The sequence below is a fragment of the Ptychodera flava genome, chromosome 18, assembly GCF_041260155.1.
Source record: "Ptychodera flava strain L36383 chromosome 18, AS_Pfla_20210202, whole genome shotgun sequence".
NCBI classification, from domain to species: domain Eukaryota; kingdom Metazoa; phylum Hemichordata; class Enteropneusta; family Ptychoderidae; genus Ptychodera; species Ptychodera flava.
In genome coordinates, this window is record NC_091945.1 from 29,284,138 (window position 1) to 29,300,831 (window position 16,694).

A 16,694-nucleotide genomic window follows, 5' to 3' on the forward strand; every position below is an offset into this window, starting at 1 on the left:
ATGTGACATTTTGTCAAAAAAAATTGTATCCCATAGTTATCCCTATATACCAAAAATCAGACCTCTAGCTCTATTGGCTTGCACAGAATTAGAAATGTGCATAATTAATAAGGTACAGGATATGGCACCATACAGTCTCCCATCATACCAAATATGAAGGGTGTAGCACTTGTGGTTATTGAGCTATGGCCATATATGTATATTTGGGTTCAAAGGTCAGCCAGGTCACATAATATTTTGTCAAAAAAATTGTATCTCATAGTTATTCCTATATACCGAAAATCAGACTTCCAGCTCTATTGACTGGCCCAAAATTAGATACATGCATAATTAATGAGGTACAGGATGCGTCATCATTAGGTTTCTCATCATACCAAATATGAAGAGTGTAGCCCTTGTGATTACTGAGTTATGAAGAAATATCTATTATTGATTTCAAAGGTAATTGAGGTAACGTGACATTTTGTCAAAAAAATTGTATCCCATAGTTATCCCTATATACCAAAAATCAGACCTCCAGCTCTATTGGCTTGCCCAAAATTAGATATGTAAATCATTAATGAGGTACAGGTTGTGGCGTCATAAGGATTCCCATCATACAAAATATGAAGGGTGTAGCCCTTGTGGTTACTGAGTTATGGACATATATGTATATTTGGGGTCAAAGGTCATCAAGGTCACGTGATATTTTGTCAAAAAATAGTATCCCATAGTTATCCCTACATACCAAAAATCAGAACTATAGCTCTATTATTAAGCCCAGAATTAGGTATGTGCATAATTAACACAGGAAGTGGCTGGTCATGTGACATTTTGTCGAAAAACTTTGCTCCCGTAGTTTCCTCTATGTACCATAAACACATTGAAGTTGATAGCCAGTTAGAGTGAAATCCGATCAAGCTGCAAAACTTAATTAGCCAAGGTATTGTGTATCAGCGATTTTTACGACATTAACAGCTGGGCTTGATGTGGTCTTGTTTATATCTTTAATCAGCTACACCTCTCAGGTACACATCACACCAGGGCCACTCCACTGTACCCAGACAGAAAAACATAAACAAATCACTACACTTTGCAATGTCATGTATCTTTATTTTTTATTCGTGATGAACAAATGAGCTTGAAAGTTCAGGAAGGTTTTGAAATTTTCACTTGTCCAGTCTCAGTGAATCTACATATTAAACAATTTTGGGAATTCCTGACAATTGGACACAATGATAAATTATCTGTTGCTTACAACGGTCTAATCATTGCAATCCTAGTTCTTACAGATGAATCGAATCATGAAATACTGTAAGGGAACATTCTCATCACAGTATACCCCAAAAACAGAACGAAAGAGAAAGTACTAGAGCTGTTACAACTTTAAAAATACCTTAAAGCTAAAAATAGAAATAATAGTGAAAAATTTGTCTAAATGGTATAAATGAAATGAGCTACAAGTAATAGAACACATCATAATCATGTTTGCAAGCGTTTCAGTGAAAAGGATGCCTTGTAACAAACTGTCTTTTTTTACGTTTTATTAGAATCGTTATGTTGAAAAGGTTCTTGCAGTGCACCATTGAGTCCAACCAGGAACTCCAAGAATACATTTACAAATGTATTTCGAACATTTAAGTTTATATGATGCTGGTCTAGCCGGTCAATTCCCAAAGCTACCTGAACTTTCACGCTCACTTGTTCATCACAAATAAAAATGAAAGATACATGACATTGCAAAGTGTGGTGATTTGTTTATGTTTCTCTGTCTGACATTCATGGGGTGGCCCTGGTGTGTTGTGTAACTGAGAGCATGTAGCTGGTTAAAGATGTAAACAAGACCACATCAAGCCCTGCTGTGTTAATGTTGTAAAAATCGCAGATACACATCTACGGAAGCTAGTTGGCCAAGTCTTGACAGAAGGAAGTCTTGACAGAAGGAAGTAAAACTTGACGCCGCCATTTCTAGTTTTCAATTCTAATAGCTCCTCAGTATATAAAACTGAGGAGCTAAAAATAGGTAAACCTGTGTATTATATTCTCTCGATTATTAATATTAAAGTACTTGGATAGACTTCTTGGGTGGAAACACATGGATGTGATCAGCAGAAATTCGATTTTGGAATTTCACCGAAATGTAGATTCGATGTATACATGGGAGTCTATGAGGAAACTGTGAATATTTTTTCCAATACAGAAATAGGTAAATCTGTGTATTTATGTACTCTCAATTATTAATATAAATGCACGTGATCGGACTAGGGTGATTGCAAATGGATATGTGTGCAAGAAATTTGATTTTAGAATTTGACCAAAATGTTGATATGATAGTGAGCATGTTGTTGATGTTGAAATGTTGTTGATAGTGAGCATGCGTGCGTGAGTGCTTCACGAACTCTACAACGTTTGGAGCGGTCTCAGTCAGAAAAATGTAACAACTTAGCCGGCTCTTGAACCACTCTTTTTTGGGAGTGGAGATTTAGCCGAGCGGTTCTCTCTGTGGCCTCTCCGCTAGGAGACTGATGCCGTATGTTAAGGGTTCGAACCTAATTGAAAACTAGCTGTGTTAACTATATATGGTAGTTTATAAGAAAACTATGAATAATATTTTTCTAAATCTATGTATTTATGAAAGTTTGATAATCCTTTTAAAGTACTTAATTAGACTGGGATGTTTGTGTATGCAAGAAATTGGATTTTGGAATTTGACCGAAATGTTGATTCACTATACGGTGGAGTGTATGAGAAAACTGTGAACGATTGTTTTTTGTGATGCTAAACTAAATTAATTTGTGTTTTTATGGGTATCTGTTTACTGAAACAAATATGCTTGATTCAAATAGGGTATTTGGAAGTTCAGGTGCTGACAACAAATATGATATTGGAATTTCACCTAAAAGTATAATTTCACTTTTCATTGTTCTAGTATAGTAGTCTATAGGTAATTGTTAATTTTTTTTTTTCTGACAAAACTTGCTATATCTCTAATATGTTAGTAATAGGAATTGTTCATTGCCCTCAGTGAGCACGATTTACAATAAGACAAGCCTCAGATTTGCCAAGTCAAAATGTTTATGTGATAGATAATTATATTATTAATACTTTTGCTCATATTTACAGTTAAGTGACTTCAGAGTTTGAAATCATGCAGCGAATCATTTTTATCTCCTAGAATATTTTTGAACACTGAAACTGCCTTTTGACGGGACGGATACTTATGAAAATTAAGTTACTCACTCCTCTGAGCTGTTTGAAAAATACATGACCCCCCCCCCTTTTGCAGTTTTCAAATTTAAGGTGACCCCCTGGATTTTGCGGCCCACCCCGGCCGTAATAGCTGAACGCTCCCTTATGGTTTGCAAGCTGTCATATCCGAGTGATTGACTATGTTATTTGATCTCCTCGGTGACTGCCATTCTTGGTGATGTGAATCAAATTTCCCTATTCTGACAAATAGGTTCGTTTCATTAACCAGGGGTGCCTCTTTGTTTTTATGTAGTTTTCAGCAAGAGCCGATCAACTCACATAAATGAAAGTATCACTGTCAAGATCAAGTGAGATGGTTTCAAAGTCCCCACACGCATAAAACGTCATTGAACGCAAACGCTGCAAGTCAGCCCAAAATGAGTAGCCTCAACCCTTAACTGGGCCTCGCTGTGTTGAAGTGTTTTCTTTTCATCGGTGAAGAGATAGCTGTTGAGGGCCACGACTGAAAAAGCAACACCTCGGAGTAAAATCCGTTGGTCAGAACCACTGATCATGAATTTGCTTAACTTTGTTTCATGTTTAAAAGTTAATACATCGATCACATCATTTAGGTCCACATTGACCATTTGCACGACCCTCTCAACGTGCTGTATTTTTCCCATGCAAATTTGAGGGGGCCTTCTTTGATTTATGGAGGTCACGTCAAAGCTACCATGTCAACCGAAAGCGTAGCGGTAGGCCAAGCTCCGACTTCTCTATCTACAGCCAAAAAACAATTCTCAGGAAATTGTACAGCTGTTCAGATCCAGTTTACATTCATGATTAATTCGTCTCAAAAGTCATGTAAACTACGGAATCACCCAAAAGGTTAGTTTGCTAATAGGCCGGGTGTGTACGGGAGATTTTGCCGCGGGGCCATTTGGTTGCGTGGCTGGAGTGACACCAACCGTGGATGTAAAACAAGATTTTTTTTCACGTATATGCTCTGAGGGAGCGTTCAGTTATTATGGCCGATGGTGGGCCGGCAAATTCTTCCTGCGCATCAAGCAAAATAAGTGAACCCCACCCCCTACCCATTGCACCAAAAAATTGCTGAACCCCCGTTAAGATGACAAAACTTTCATGCTCCCCCCCCCCCACATTGCTTGAGTAAAGATGCACACACATACATCTCGGGGGGATAGAATCCAAAAAAAAAGATTCTCAGATATTTCCAAATGACCCTCCTTACAAACTCACAAAGTGTTAATGTTCAAATATCCCCTTCTGACTTGCTATAATGTTTAAATTACCCCTCAATGGGATTGGACAGAAATTACACGTGGATCTCAATATTTTTGCGGAAGCATGTGTGTACAAAATTTTGATATTTGATATTTGGATTTAATTGATGATCAGCTGTTGATAATGTTGATTCACCATATATGACAGTGTATGAGAAAACTATGTAATACTTTTTCAATATAAAACTATATCTATGCATTTATAGATGTTTGATAATTGACATATATGTACTTACAACTGGTATGTGGACAAAAAATTTGACTTTAGAATTTCATCAAAAATGTTCATCCACTATACATAGGAATCTATGATAAAATTGTGAATATTTTTTTCCAATGAAAAACTTGCTATACTTGTGCATATACAGACGTTGAATAATTAACATAATTGTACTTGTTTAGAATATGGTGGTTAAAGGTGCATATTATGTGTACAAGAAATCTGATTTTGGAATTTCACCGAATGTTCATCCACTATACATGGGAGTCTATGAGGAAACTATAAATATTTTTTTCCAATACAAAAATAGGTAAATCTGTGTATTTGTGTATTCCCGATTATTAATATGAATGTACTTGATTAGACTAGGGTGGTAACAAATGGATGTGTTTGCCAAAAATTTGATTTTGGAATTTCACCGAAATGTAGATTCACTGTACAGGGGAGTCTATGAGGAAACTATGAATATTTTTTTCGAAGATAAAAAAGGTAAAATCTGTGTATTTATGTACTCTTGATTATTAATAGTAATGTACTTGATTAGACTTGGGTGGTAACAAATGGATTTGTGTGCAGAAAATTGGATTTTAGAATTTCACCTAAAAGAATTATTTAACTTTTCATGGTACTAGTACTTTACAGGTAACTGTATAAAGCTTGCCATATCTCTAATATGTAAGTAATAGGAATTGTTCATTGCCCTCAGAGAGCTCCATTTACAAAAGACAAGTCTCAGAGTTGCCAAGTCAAGATGTTCATGCGACAGATAATTATACTTTTGTTCAGATTTACAATTAAATGACTTAAGAGAATGAAATCATGCAGTGAATCATTTTTATCTCCCAGAATATTTCTGGACACTGAAACTGCTTTTTGACGGGACGGATGCTTATGAAAATTAAGTGCCCCCCTGAGCTTTTTGAAAAATACATGACCCCCCTTTGCAGTTTTCAAATTTGAGGTGACCCCCCCCCCCCTGGATTTTGCCGGCCTACCCCCGGCCGTAATAACTGAACGCTCCCTAAAGATAGCAGTTTAGCAGAATTGCTGTTCGGCTACATGGTACTTCATAGACATGTCATCATGTCAACGTCTGTATATAATATGAAAATAGGCAGCTCCGAAGCCACTGTTGTGCGTGTTTAGTAATGTACACATGTGTGCATGGTTTGCAGTTGTGTCAAAAACGTAAACACTAGCGTTTTTAGTCCAGAGAATGCCTTAAAAAGTCAAAACAAATCATTATCAGGGCCTGACTTACATAATTTTTATCCATATTAGCCTTTATTTTACTACTTGCCCGTGGCAGAAACTCACTTGCCCTGAAAAATTTCAAAAAAACAACAAAAAAAAAACAATTCTGCTCTTACCTGGATTGTGGAACCTCTCTTACAATGGTTTGTGACAAATTGGTGGTATTTACAGTTTTTAATTGTAAAAAGTACATCACCATAATAAAATTAATTTAATAAGCTTTCGTCGTTTATGGGAATTCTTGCCAGTTACTGTCTTGGATGTGTTTAACAGAAATAAATAAGATGTTTCGTTACACTTATAACTTCGAAACTAGAAGTGATTGTAGACAATAGTCTAATGCACACATTTAACATGTTTTTTTTTCGCTACTGCTGTAAAGTTCACTTCATTTTTATAATTGCCCAAATGATTGATACTTTTTCATTTCAATTGGGAAAAGGGGTTGAAAACACTAAATATATGAGGAACTTCTTTCTCTTCAAAATAGCAATAGCAACTTGCCATACCACTGTTTTGACTACAATTAAGATAGGGATCTTGACCATGGTGAACTTCTCAAGCTTGCTGTGTACGATCGAACACAGTTGCGTGAGACTCCTTCTGGAGAATTTTCTGACGGCAAACTACTACTTTTAAAGACACGGATAAAGTGTTTCGATAAAATTTTGGAGGTACTGATATTTTTAGGTAAAGTCATGAGCTTCAAGCACACCAAATACAAGTGCGGCAATTCAGTTTGTTTGATGCTCCGTGCATGCAGTGTGGCTCGAAATTTCATTTTCCGTACATACTGTACTACTATAGTTAGCAGGTTAGTGGGTGCTAGAGTAACCATGGTTGTCAATAAAGTTTACTGTACTGTTTCACTGTCCATATTGTTTGGTGAAAAGTTAGTTGTTCTTTAAAAATGATCGAGGCTTCCGCTTCAAACATCATTGTCTGGTTACTATCTCGTTACATTTTACATGTAAAATGAGTGGAGAAGTACATGGCCCGGCATTTGCCCCGGGGTCCAGTGTCTAGTGGACGCACATCGCCCATCGACTTGTTCATACCGTGAATCGCAAACTGTAACAGCATAACTAATTTTCTTTCAGTGTGTCGGTTGAGACAAAAAATAGGCCCTGATTTCAGTGACCCATGTCTAGTACTTTTGGGGGACATCGTTTCTTAGTTTGCGTCAAAAGACGCAAGAACGCACACTGTACAAAACACTGAGTTGGCTCTGACCTTTCTGCCCCAGAGCAAGTGAAAGCTAGTTTTGTGCCAGTCCTTATAAAAAACCAGTCTGTCCCGGGCATCGGGCAAGCGGATTTTTCAGGCCCTGATCGTTGAATATGGAATTTGGTAGTTTTGCTGAAGAGATTTACTTACAATAGTCATAGCGAGCCGAACTGTACTTTGTAGGGAGGAAACGCGAATATGATGATGGGTGTGTTTGGAAGCGTGCACGTGGTGAAGAAGTTGAAGTCAGACTGCTAAAATACAGTAGTACTAAAATGAATAAAAATCGCCCGATCTGTTCGTATAACTGACGGTAATCATGAACGGGTGAAGAAGTTGGTTCCATTATTCATAATTAGGTCGATGATGGACGTAAAGACGATAAGCTTAGACCGCTTAGACAACTCTTTTTATGCTTTATCCATGCATACATCGTTAAAAGACTTGAAGTTTTGATAGAACGAGCTTAATTGGTTACATTGACTCGAATTACTGCATGATTATGATTACTAGTACATAACCATTGGATGTGTCATGAGATTACTCACCGTTACCACCGTCGACGTCAAACGAAGATGCTGTCGGTCAAGGGCGCAGCCATATTGTTTACAGTAAGCATTGAAGATTCAGGTCATGAGATGGCATGATATAATCCATTCCATTCAGTTGACGCACGTAGAGTGAGTGTGGTATGAGAGGAATTTACATGTTACCCAGTTGCTCAAAAGATATAGGACACGGTAGAATGGAGTAATGTAAGCGTGCACAGCATAAATTAAAATGATGATAAAACTATTGTATACTTGGGTATATTGATTCACGTACTTTGTTATCTTGAAAATAACAATTACAATTGTTATGTTGCTGTTCTCACAAGATACTGACCGTTTGATCTTGTAAAGGTGAGTTGCTTTTACATGCTGCCATGCTGGTGCGTTGACAGAGAGTTCACACTATGCCATGCACTTGATCAGCAGCATACATGATGACGTCTTCATTCCAAGTTTACTGTTTATTTCAAGATGTGAGTCAAGTGGAAATTTCACCAATTTTCACTTCTGTATCTAGGGACTGTGTAATCAGTTTGATCTTAAACATTGATATAAAAAATATTTCGTCAATTGTATGCGAAAATCGTCGCTGACTTTTGCTGTCTTTTGGCTATGGTTCTATGTCAATTTTTCTGACCTTTACAAATATTTATTTGGATAGTTCGGTGGAGTTAAAAACCATGGTAAGGTGGAAAGATTTTAACGATAGCGTCTCGGGCCGCTACACTGTTTTGGGCTGCGAAGAACCTTAACAGTGCAAACAATATAAATAGTTTTCTGTCTCAAACAAAACGGCCGACTTTGTTCCTCGTGATTGTGATACCAAATTTGATATAAATATACAGGCACTTCTCTTATGTGTATTTACATTGAAAAAAAAGGCGACCGTAAGATTTAATGAATTATATACAAGGCCATTCATCAAAATTCAAGCTACTAAATTTCATCAGTGTTTCAATATATGCTGCTCATACATTGCTGAAGATGTGCTGAAAATTTGCTCATTCGCATGGCATGAACGTTTGTAATTGGGCCACACATCAATAGTCAATATGCAAAATTGAACCAGACTTTTCAGATACATTGATTATATACAGGTTTAGTTACTCTGAAAGTTTCATACCGGTACATTGAAATTCTAAGTATTAGTACATTTTCATACTTAAAAAAATTATGTAGTTAGGCTGTATATCTATGTGAATGCACAGATTTTACCAGACCTATAAATTAGTACACATATTTAGATCTACTGCATTTGAAAGTTTGATGAGAGTGTGTGATATCCTAATCAATACCTAAGTTCTATATTTAATGCCATTGTGTAATTTTTTACAGATAAAGTATGAATGAGGTGAATGTGATCTGTTTGTACTGTGCAATGTTTATATGTACAGTAGATTAAGTCGTACTTCAACAGGGAAAGACACTCATTTTTTATCCACTTGCCCTCAGTGTGTCTCCTTTTTTGACCGCACAGATCAACACATTGTGTGACACAGTAGCCTAACAGTTAGGGCAATGAATTTTGGTGAGCGAACGCTCCACCAGCTAAGCAGCTTTTCCCGTGCAAAACCAGCGTATGGCAATTAACCATTTGTATTGTATAAACTGATTTTTGTCGAAAGCAATCATATGATTCTTTTCATCAACTATTCATGCTATTTTATGAAAAATCTTATGCAAATGTTTACAATGACATAATATGATTATTATTGTTGTTGTTTAATTCCATGTTCGCTCACCAGAAAATCGCTGTCGTGATTTGATTGTGGCATCTTATTAATCATCTCACTTCTATGTTTATTGATTCTGTATAAGTAGGTCATGTATCAAGGCTGGAATACTGAAATACCTAAAACATTATGAGCATAATTTTAAGCATTTGCATTGCATAACACAAGGAAACTTTGATGAACAGCTTCTTTGTATTTACTACTTTTCTTCAATACCATTTGTCTTTTTATTGGCACATTGCATGCACATATGTCTTACTTTGATTAACACTCAGAATGCACTGTACTATTTATATCATTTTGCCTTGTTTCTTCTCTTCACAGATTTCTACGGGAGGATTACCATTACGTGAAGATAAATTGAAATCATTAAACACATTCACAAACACAAATAAAAGTAAACTCTAATTATCACTCATCAAAACTCATAGCAGTGCAGAATATTCTTTACCTTTTGTGTGTCTCATATTTGCAATAAAAAAAATTACAAAAATAAGTGTAGCAATCCAAAGCACAGTTAACAGTATTGTGTTATCACTATTATCTTTAAATTTAATTCATCAGTCCGTAGTCGACATTTATAGTTGTTCAACTTTTATTCAACTGTCAGGGCTCGAAATTAGCGGTAATCTCGCGTCCACAGACTACCAACTTATCCCTGGGGCTACCAAAATCCATGAAATGGTAACCCACACGAACTACCAAAGCCTGGGACATAAAATTCAGTCAGAACTGAAACCTGGCATGTGATATCCGTCACTGTTTGATGAGCTGAATACAGTCAAAGTCAACCCAGCTTGCTAGCTGGACACAGAAAGGCCAGACTATGACTTTGTTATGCAAATTGCAAAGACGACAGATCCAAAGAGAGGAATTTTACAGCAAAGTTTCAATATCTGAACTGATGTACTTGATTGACAGGCACTGGAAATGATGGCCGATGAAAAATATAATTTCTCGTGGTTCGATAGTATTGAGAGAAATTGATGTCTTCGCGTTACGTGAATTTGACATGTGACATTGATAAATAATGTGTGGGCGGGGCTACGGAGCTATTAGACTGGTTCCCTGACCCATTTCCCCGGTAGAGGGCGTGGGGAAATATAGGGTCAGGTACCGGCTAATGTAAACATGGACGCTATGGTTAAAATAAAACAAGCTGTGATTGGATGAAAGTAACACTTGTCACTTTTTCTCATGTTTCTGGGTTTCGCACTTTCAGGCTCACTTGACACCAACTTCTTGTTTGTACCACAAAGCCGTGGAGGTAGAAAGAAAGACTTTCTACCTCCATGATTTAGCCACTGTGATTTAGCACACCTCTTGATACTTTTAGAACGTCGACATGATGCCTTGCATTTTTCACGAAATTCGGACACCATTCTATCCATCAAAATCAATCGTCGTTCACAGTTCCAACAAAGTTTGCTTTCAATTAGCTGTGATATCGCAGCGGTACTTGTGGCGTGTATCGAACGTGCTAGGGTCATTGGGGTCACGCCACAGTCGGCGATGACCTCAATGACCCTAGTGCGTTCGATACACGCCACAAGTACTGCTGCGCACAGCCTGCCTTCAATCACCTCTATTTCCCCGTACTTCTGGATAAATCCTTTCAGTTTATGTTTACCGTCTCGTGTGCCAATGTTTTTGGTTCGGATACCAGTGTTCGAAAATAATTCTGATCTAGTCGAATTTTGACCGGCGTTTTCATGGTAGTAGCCATATTTGTTGTAGCATGTTCTGTCAGGTGACTAACCTCCGCCATCTTGAACAAAATTCTGTTCAAGATGGCTACCCGGTACCTGACCCTATATTTCCCCACGCCCTCTACCGGGGAAATGGGTCAGGGAACCAGACTACGGAGCTATGAATGGAAAGTTAGGAATTATATATTCAGTCTAGCCAGACAATTCAGCAGCCTACAGACGGGTTCGTCCAAGTTATCATCAAAAACAAAATCATTTTTCGTGCTCATAATTATCCTCCGAGGACAACTCGCAATACCAAGAATATTAATACAACAGGTGGCAATACATCGACGCCATCGACATCGCAATCAAGCACGGCGAAAAGAACAATCACAGCTCTTCCCGAAGAAGAAGTACACAAAAGAATTGCCGACTCGATGTAAAGAGTGTCGAGCCAACTGCTGCAAGATTTTGACAAGCTGGTAACATCGAGGGTTTCCGTGATGGCAAATCAACTCCAGGAAGCACAAGCTGCCAACTCTTCAAATCAGATAGAAGCAATGAGGGCTATGAAGTGGGTTGAAACTCTATCATTTAACAAGAAAGGCAATGAACTGCAGTACAAACATAACGAGCGAGTAATGGACCACACGAAAAACGCAGCTAAAACTATAGACGACTCGAAATACATACAGGCCAAAGATAAAATTGTGGAAGCTATTTCGATGATAAAACGCAGACAAAAGCTGATCAAGCGAGCGGATATGTCTAATACTATAAGAACGGGTGGAAAACTGTAGGAGAATGCGTCGCCCACGAGTTAGCTTCGGATGAAGAAGACGACAAGAAAATATAAAAAGGCAGAATACAAGGCTGGGCAATAGGACGTGTCAAAGCGAAGGCCGAGTGTAAGGATCATCGTCCAGTCTGCTGAGGCGCGCGGGCGATGAAGGACGACACATTTCTACGAAATCTGGTGTTTGCTATGGATTCGGAGAAGTCGGTCATTGGAGATACGAATGTCGAAGCAAACTTGCGGCTGGAGCAGGATCGATGCAAAAGATACAGGGCTTGGCTGTCTTCCTTCCAATTTCGATGTCTGGTATGCACACACTGTGTGCACAGAACGCAAGGGGTATTTATCTTACATAAACAACAGGATGCCGCACAAGAGATGCCGCTGTAATTAAGAAATTAGGCTTTTAGCAGCAGACACATTCATTTTACAGCTGGCATGGCAAGAGAATAAACAAACAAGTGACCACCAGTACATATTGCAGTTATCTATTTTTACTAACAGAACACTGAACGCGAAATTCAATAAGTACAAATGTAAATAAAACTTATAATAGATTTTGCCACAGCTTAGAGAAAGACTACTTTAACAAATGAATTTTCATATGGTGAGAGATATCCCACTGATTGAAAGAAAGCTAAACACTGTTTCGGTGTAATTTCAATGACTGCTCGAAGTATGGCATATTCCAAGTTTTCGCTTGCAAGTTGTCGATAGAATGGCTGTGTAAACACAGTCTTTAAACGTCCAAACGCAATTCATCGGGTATTAAAATCCCTAAGATATCCAGAAACTCCGACAAAACTGCTCCTCCTCTGTTATGGTGTTTGGGGCAATTCTCAACTACAGGGACGTCACCTGGGCAATTAGCGCAATTAAAACTGAAAGCTGAAAATGCATTGAAAATTGCCAAGACAGAATTCGAAGTAAAGGGTAATGCAGCAGATTCGATATGCAACACCTTTGAAAGCCGTATCCACTCTTTTCTCGTTATTAAATATTTCATCAACGGTCGTGTGAGACAAGTCCAAGCAAATTCCGACATCGCTCTCTTGCGTGGTTATTATGGCGTTCGTGTTCCTGATGACGTTGAAGAAGTTAGTCAGGTATGACCTGGGATCATTGAGTCACTCACGCGCAAAAGGGAAGAAAAACGATCATCTCTTACGCCGAACCGAGTACAAAAAATGTTGGAAACTCGGGGAATTTCATTTTCGAGCAAACCGACAAAGAAACAAACTGTCGCCACTTGTGTCTCACAAGAAGAAATTATTGCCAGATCTGCCTTTACATTCAGTGCACCCTGTATACCTGTGAGCAACAACGAACGCTTGGATAGATACCCGGCACATTAGCCAATGCAAATATCGCCGTATATTTTTTCACCACAATCATACTATTACGAACAACGACCATATGAACATCATTCCGCAGTGTATTCTCAGATGTATCCATTTCCTTCCCTTCTGTCTTTCGCATACAAATATTGGTCAGACTTTCATATCGTCTGCCCCGCCTACTGTCGCCATTAATACTTCTCCGCCTTTGCCTTCCGACTCCCGATCTCTACCACCACCACCACCACCACCACACTCGCCATGAGTTTGCGAGTCCATGTAAATTCATGGACTGTCTTTCTCCAAACAAATTCTTCGAATACATAGATAAGTAATATTTTTTCAACTTAGCTTCAAGGGTTGACATTTTACCGCAGTCGAACACTGAAACCACTGTTTCATTACAATGTTTGTTTTTTTTACTCGAGCGATCTAGCTGATAACTTTGTGCTTTTTAAATGTTTGTTTGTTATTTAGATAAATCTTCATTTTGTTATGTTATGTGATCAATAAACAAGGATCATTAAGTCAATATATTTCTTGTTTGGTGTATTCACTAGTCTTTCAAAGTCACTACCAATAGCATCAATGGAAACGAACACATCCTCTGACAGTAATTAGTCTAGTGTAATTTGAGCAGAGATATCACTTTTAAGAGACCTTGTTGTTTATATAAGATAAAAACACCATGCGTTCTGTGCACACAATGTGTGCATACCAGACATCGAAATTGGAAGGAAGGCTGCAAATCCCTGTCAGTACCGGTTATCATAGTTTTAATGAGAATGTATGTCAAAACTCGAATGGTGATATTACTAGGAATATCACTTTATCTGGTATAATTGAGCGGGAAAGCAGTCTATGCATGGAATGCAGGGAAGTGAGGATTTGGGAAGATGACGGTGTAGCATTAGAAGGCAAGTCTATGGGCACCCACATTGAAGGCCCGGATGCATATGCAGTTAACACAGCAGACACGGGGTATGAAAAGAATGACCCATTGACAGTGAGTAGTATGCGATGTGACAATGTTTGTTTTGATGAGATATGTTCAGGATGGGAAGAGATCGAATGTTGTTGACGATCTGATTCTCCGGGTGACCACACACCGGGAAATGTGTTTTGCAGACAGATAGTCCGGCAGAAAGGAACGGCACAGAGCTAATTAGTAAAAGAAGGTGACTAGGGCAGCTCGGCATTTGTTGGTTGCAGCAGGTGCGAGTAGTTTTGTTGTTGAGATAATCGATCTCGGCTATAAATTGCCGCTGAATTGAGAAACAATGCATCAGCTATTAAACATAAAGATTTTGTATCAGCCGAATGAAGTATAGTGGTGAATATCAAGTGGGTCAGTCCAACCACAGTCCTTTTTTGAAGTTTGCAGCGGGTACTTGTAGATAATGGATACATGAGGTGTGAAAAATAGTTGACAAGACCCATCTGCTGCCTTGCTGCTTTAAAACTGACAACAAACCTGAGATTTCGACCTTACTCGCTACATACCGGATTCGGATAGGTATCGCTTGTTTCTCTGTGCCGTTGCTTGAGCAGTAACAGTTGAGTTGCTCCGTTCACTTTATGTATGGCTCTGTGATGGGAACGCTTTACGCCCACGTTTAAGTGAAACTAAAATTATACGTGGAATCTAATGAAGTACTCTACAATGCCACAATAAGCCCCGATCCGAATACAATGCAGTAACGATTTGCATATGAATACCATGGTCATACGAGTCCGGGTTATGTCCATATAAAGGATAGTTGGAAAGACCAATCGGGGAACCTCACTCGCCCAAGTCATGAATAATTAAGCGTGTAAACCTGGGCTTATAGATTGCAATGAGTTTGGAACTTTTAGGCTATATTTCATCCTTTATTTTTAGCACTCGGTAGTTTTTAACTCACGTGTTCACACACGTGAAATAATGTCGCAGCGATGTCTTTCTGTGTGTGTGTCTGTCTGTCTTTCTGTCTGTCTGTCTGGCTGTGTGCTCGATATCTCAAAAACGGCTCATAAGATGAGAATCAAATCTGGTATATGGATTTAGTTTGCAAATGACAAGAACTGACTAGTTTTTGGTGGGTGTGGCTTGCTAAATTTTTGCTCATTTGCATAATGAATGATTTTAGAAAAACGGATATACATTGGGAACGACTGCAACAATTTGATGAGATTTACTACAAATGATGATAACATCAAGGCATATCAGCTGTAAAAGTCATTAAGGGGTGACATGAAAGGTTATTGCTAATTTGCATATTTAAGGAACTTTCCTAATTAGGGATATATATCTGAATTGACTCGATCAAAATTGACTAAACTTGGTATGTAAATTTAAAAATACTATGATATAACATTATTGAAAGGCATTAAGCAATTTTATTTCGGCCAATTCGTTATTTGCATATTTAATGAACTCTCCTAATAAGAGATATATATCTGAATTGACTTGACCAAAGTTAATGAGACTTGCTATGTGCATTGAAGATACTATGATATAAGATTATTGAAAGTCATTAAGCATTTTTACTTCAGCCAATTCCTAATTTGCATATTTAATGAACTTTCTTAAGTTGGGATATATATCTGAATTGATTCGACCAAAGTTTATGAATCTTGCTACATAAATTGAAAATACTATTATACATCATTCTTGAAAGTCACTAAGCCATTTTTCCTTTAGTCAATTCCTAATTTGCATACTTAATGAACTATCCTAATTAGGGATATTTATCTGAATTGACTAGACCAAAATTGACGAAACTCGGTATGTACATTTAAGATACTATGGCATAACTTTATTGAAAGTCATTAAGCATTTTTACTTTAGCCAATTTCTTATTTGCTTATTTAATGAATTTTCATAGTCAGGAATATTTGTCTGAATTGACTAGACCAAAATTGACGAAACTTGCTATATACATTTAAGATACTACGATACGATGTTATAGAAAGCTATTTAACATTTTAACTTCAGGCAATTCCTAATTTGCACATTTAATGAGAACATTTCAGTCAATTCCTAATTTGAATATTTAATAAACTTTCCTTATAAGGGAAATATACTTGGATTTACTTGATCAAAGTTAGCAAAATATGCTATATACATTGATGATAATATAGGGTTTGCATTTTCATGTCAGCTAATTTATACTTTGCTTATCTAATGAGCTTTCACAGTTTGGTATATATAGCTAAAAGGACTTGTCAAACGGCAAATACACTAGCTATATAAAGTGGTGATACAATGACAGTCAGCAGTCAAAGAAATTTATTACTTTTATTTCAGTTAACTGCATATTTGAATACTTAATGACCTTTTGAGTTAATCTGTGGTGAATATTGTTCATTACGTTGATAATAACGCTTTCAATGAAGTTGCAAACATGTGGCAAAGGTTCAAATTTACACAT

General features: G+C 37.6%; 1 protein-coding gene across 4 annotated transcripts in view; it reads right to left on the reverse strand.

Annotated features, from left to right (window-relative positions):
* LOC139117324 (transient-receptor-potential-like protein) overlaps window positions 1–14,908 on the reverse strand; it is a 29,597-nt gene extending 14,689 nt beyond the window's left edge. The window contains exon 1 of one of the 4 annotated variants that reach the window (XM_070680341.1): window positions 14,785–14,908. The gene's annotated coding sequence lies outside the window, so the exon portion shown is untranslated. Of the gene's footprint in view, window positions 1–7,721; window positions 7,863–14,784 lie in introns of those variants that run through there. The other 3 variants (XM_070680338.1, XM_070680340.1, XM_070680339.1) reach the window with 3 other exon arrangements.
* Window positions 14,909–16,694: the final 1,786 nt, after the last annotated feature.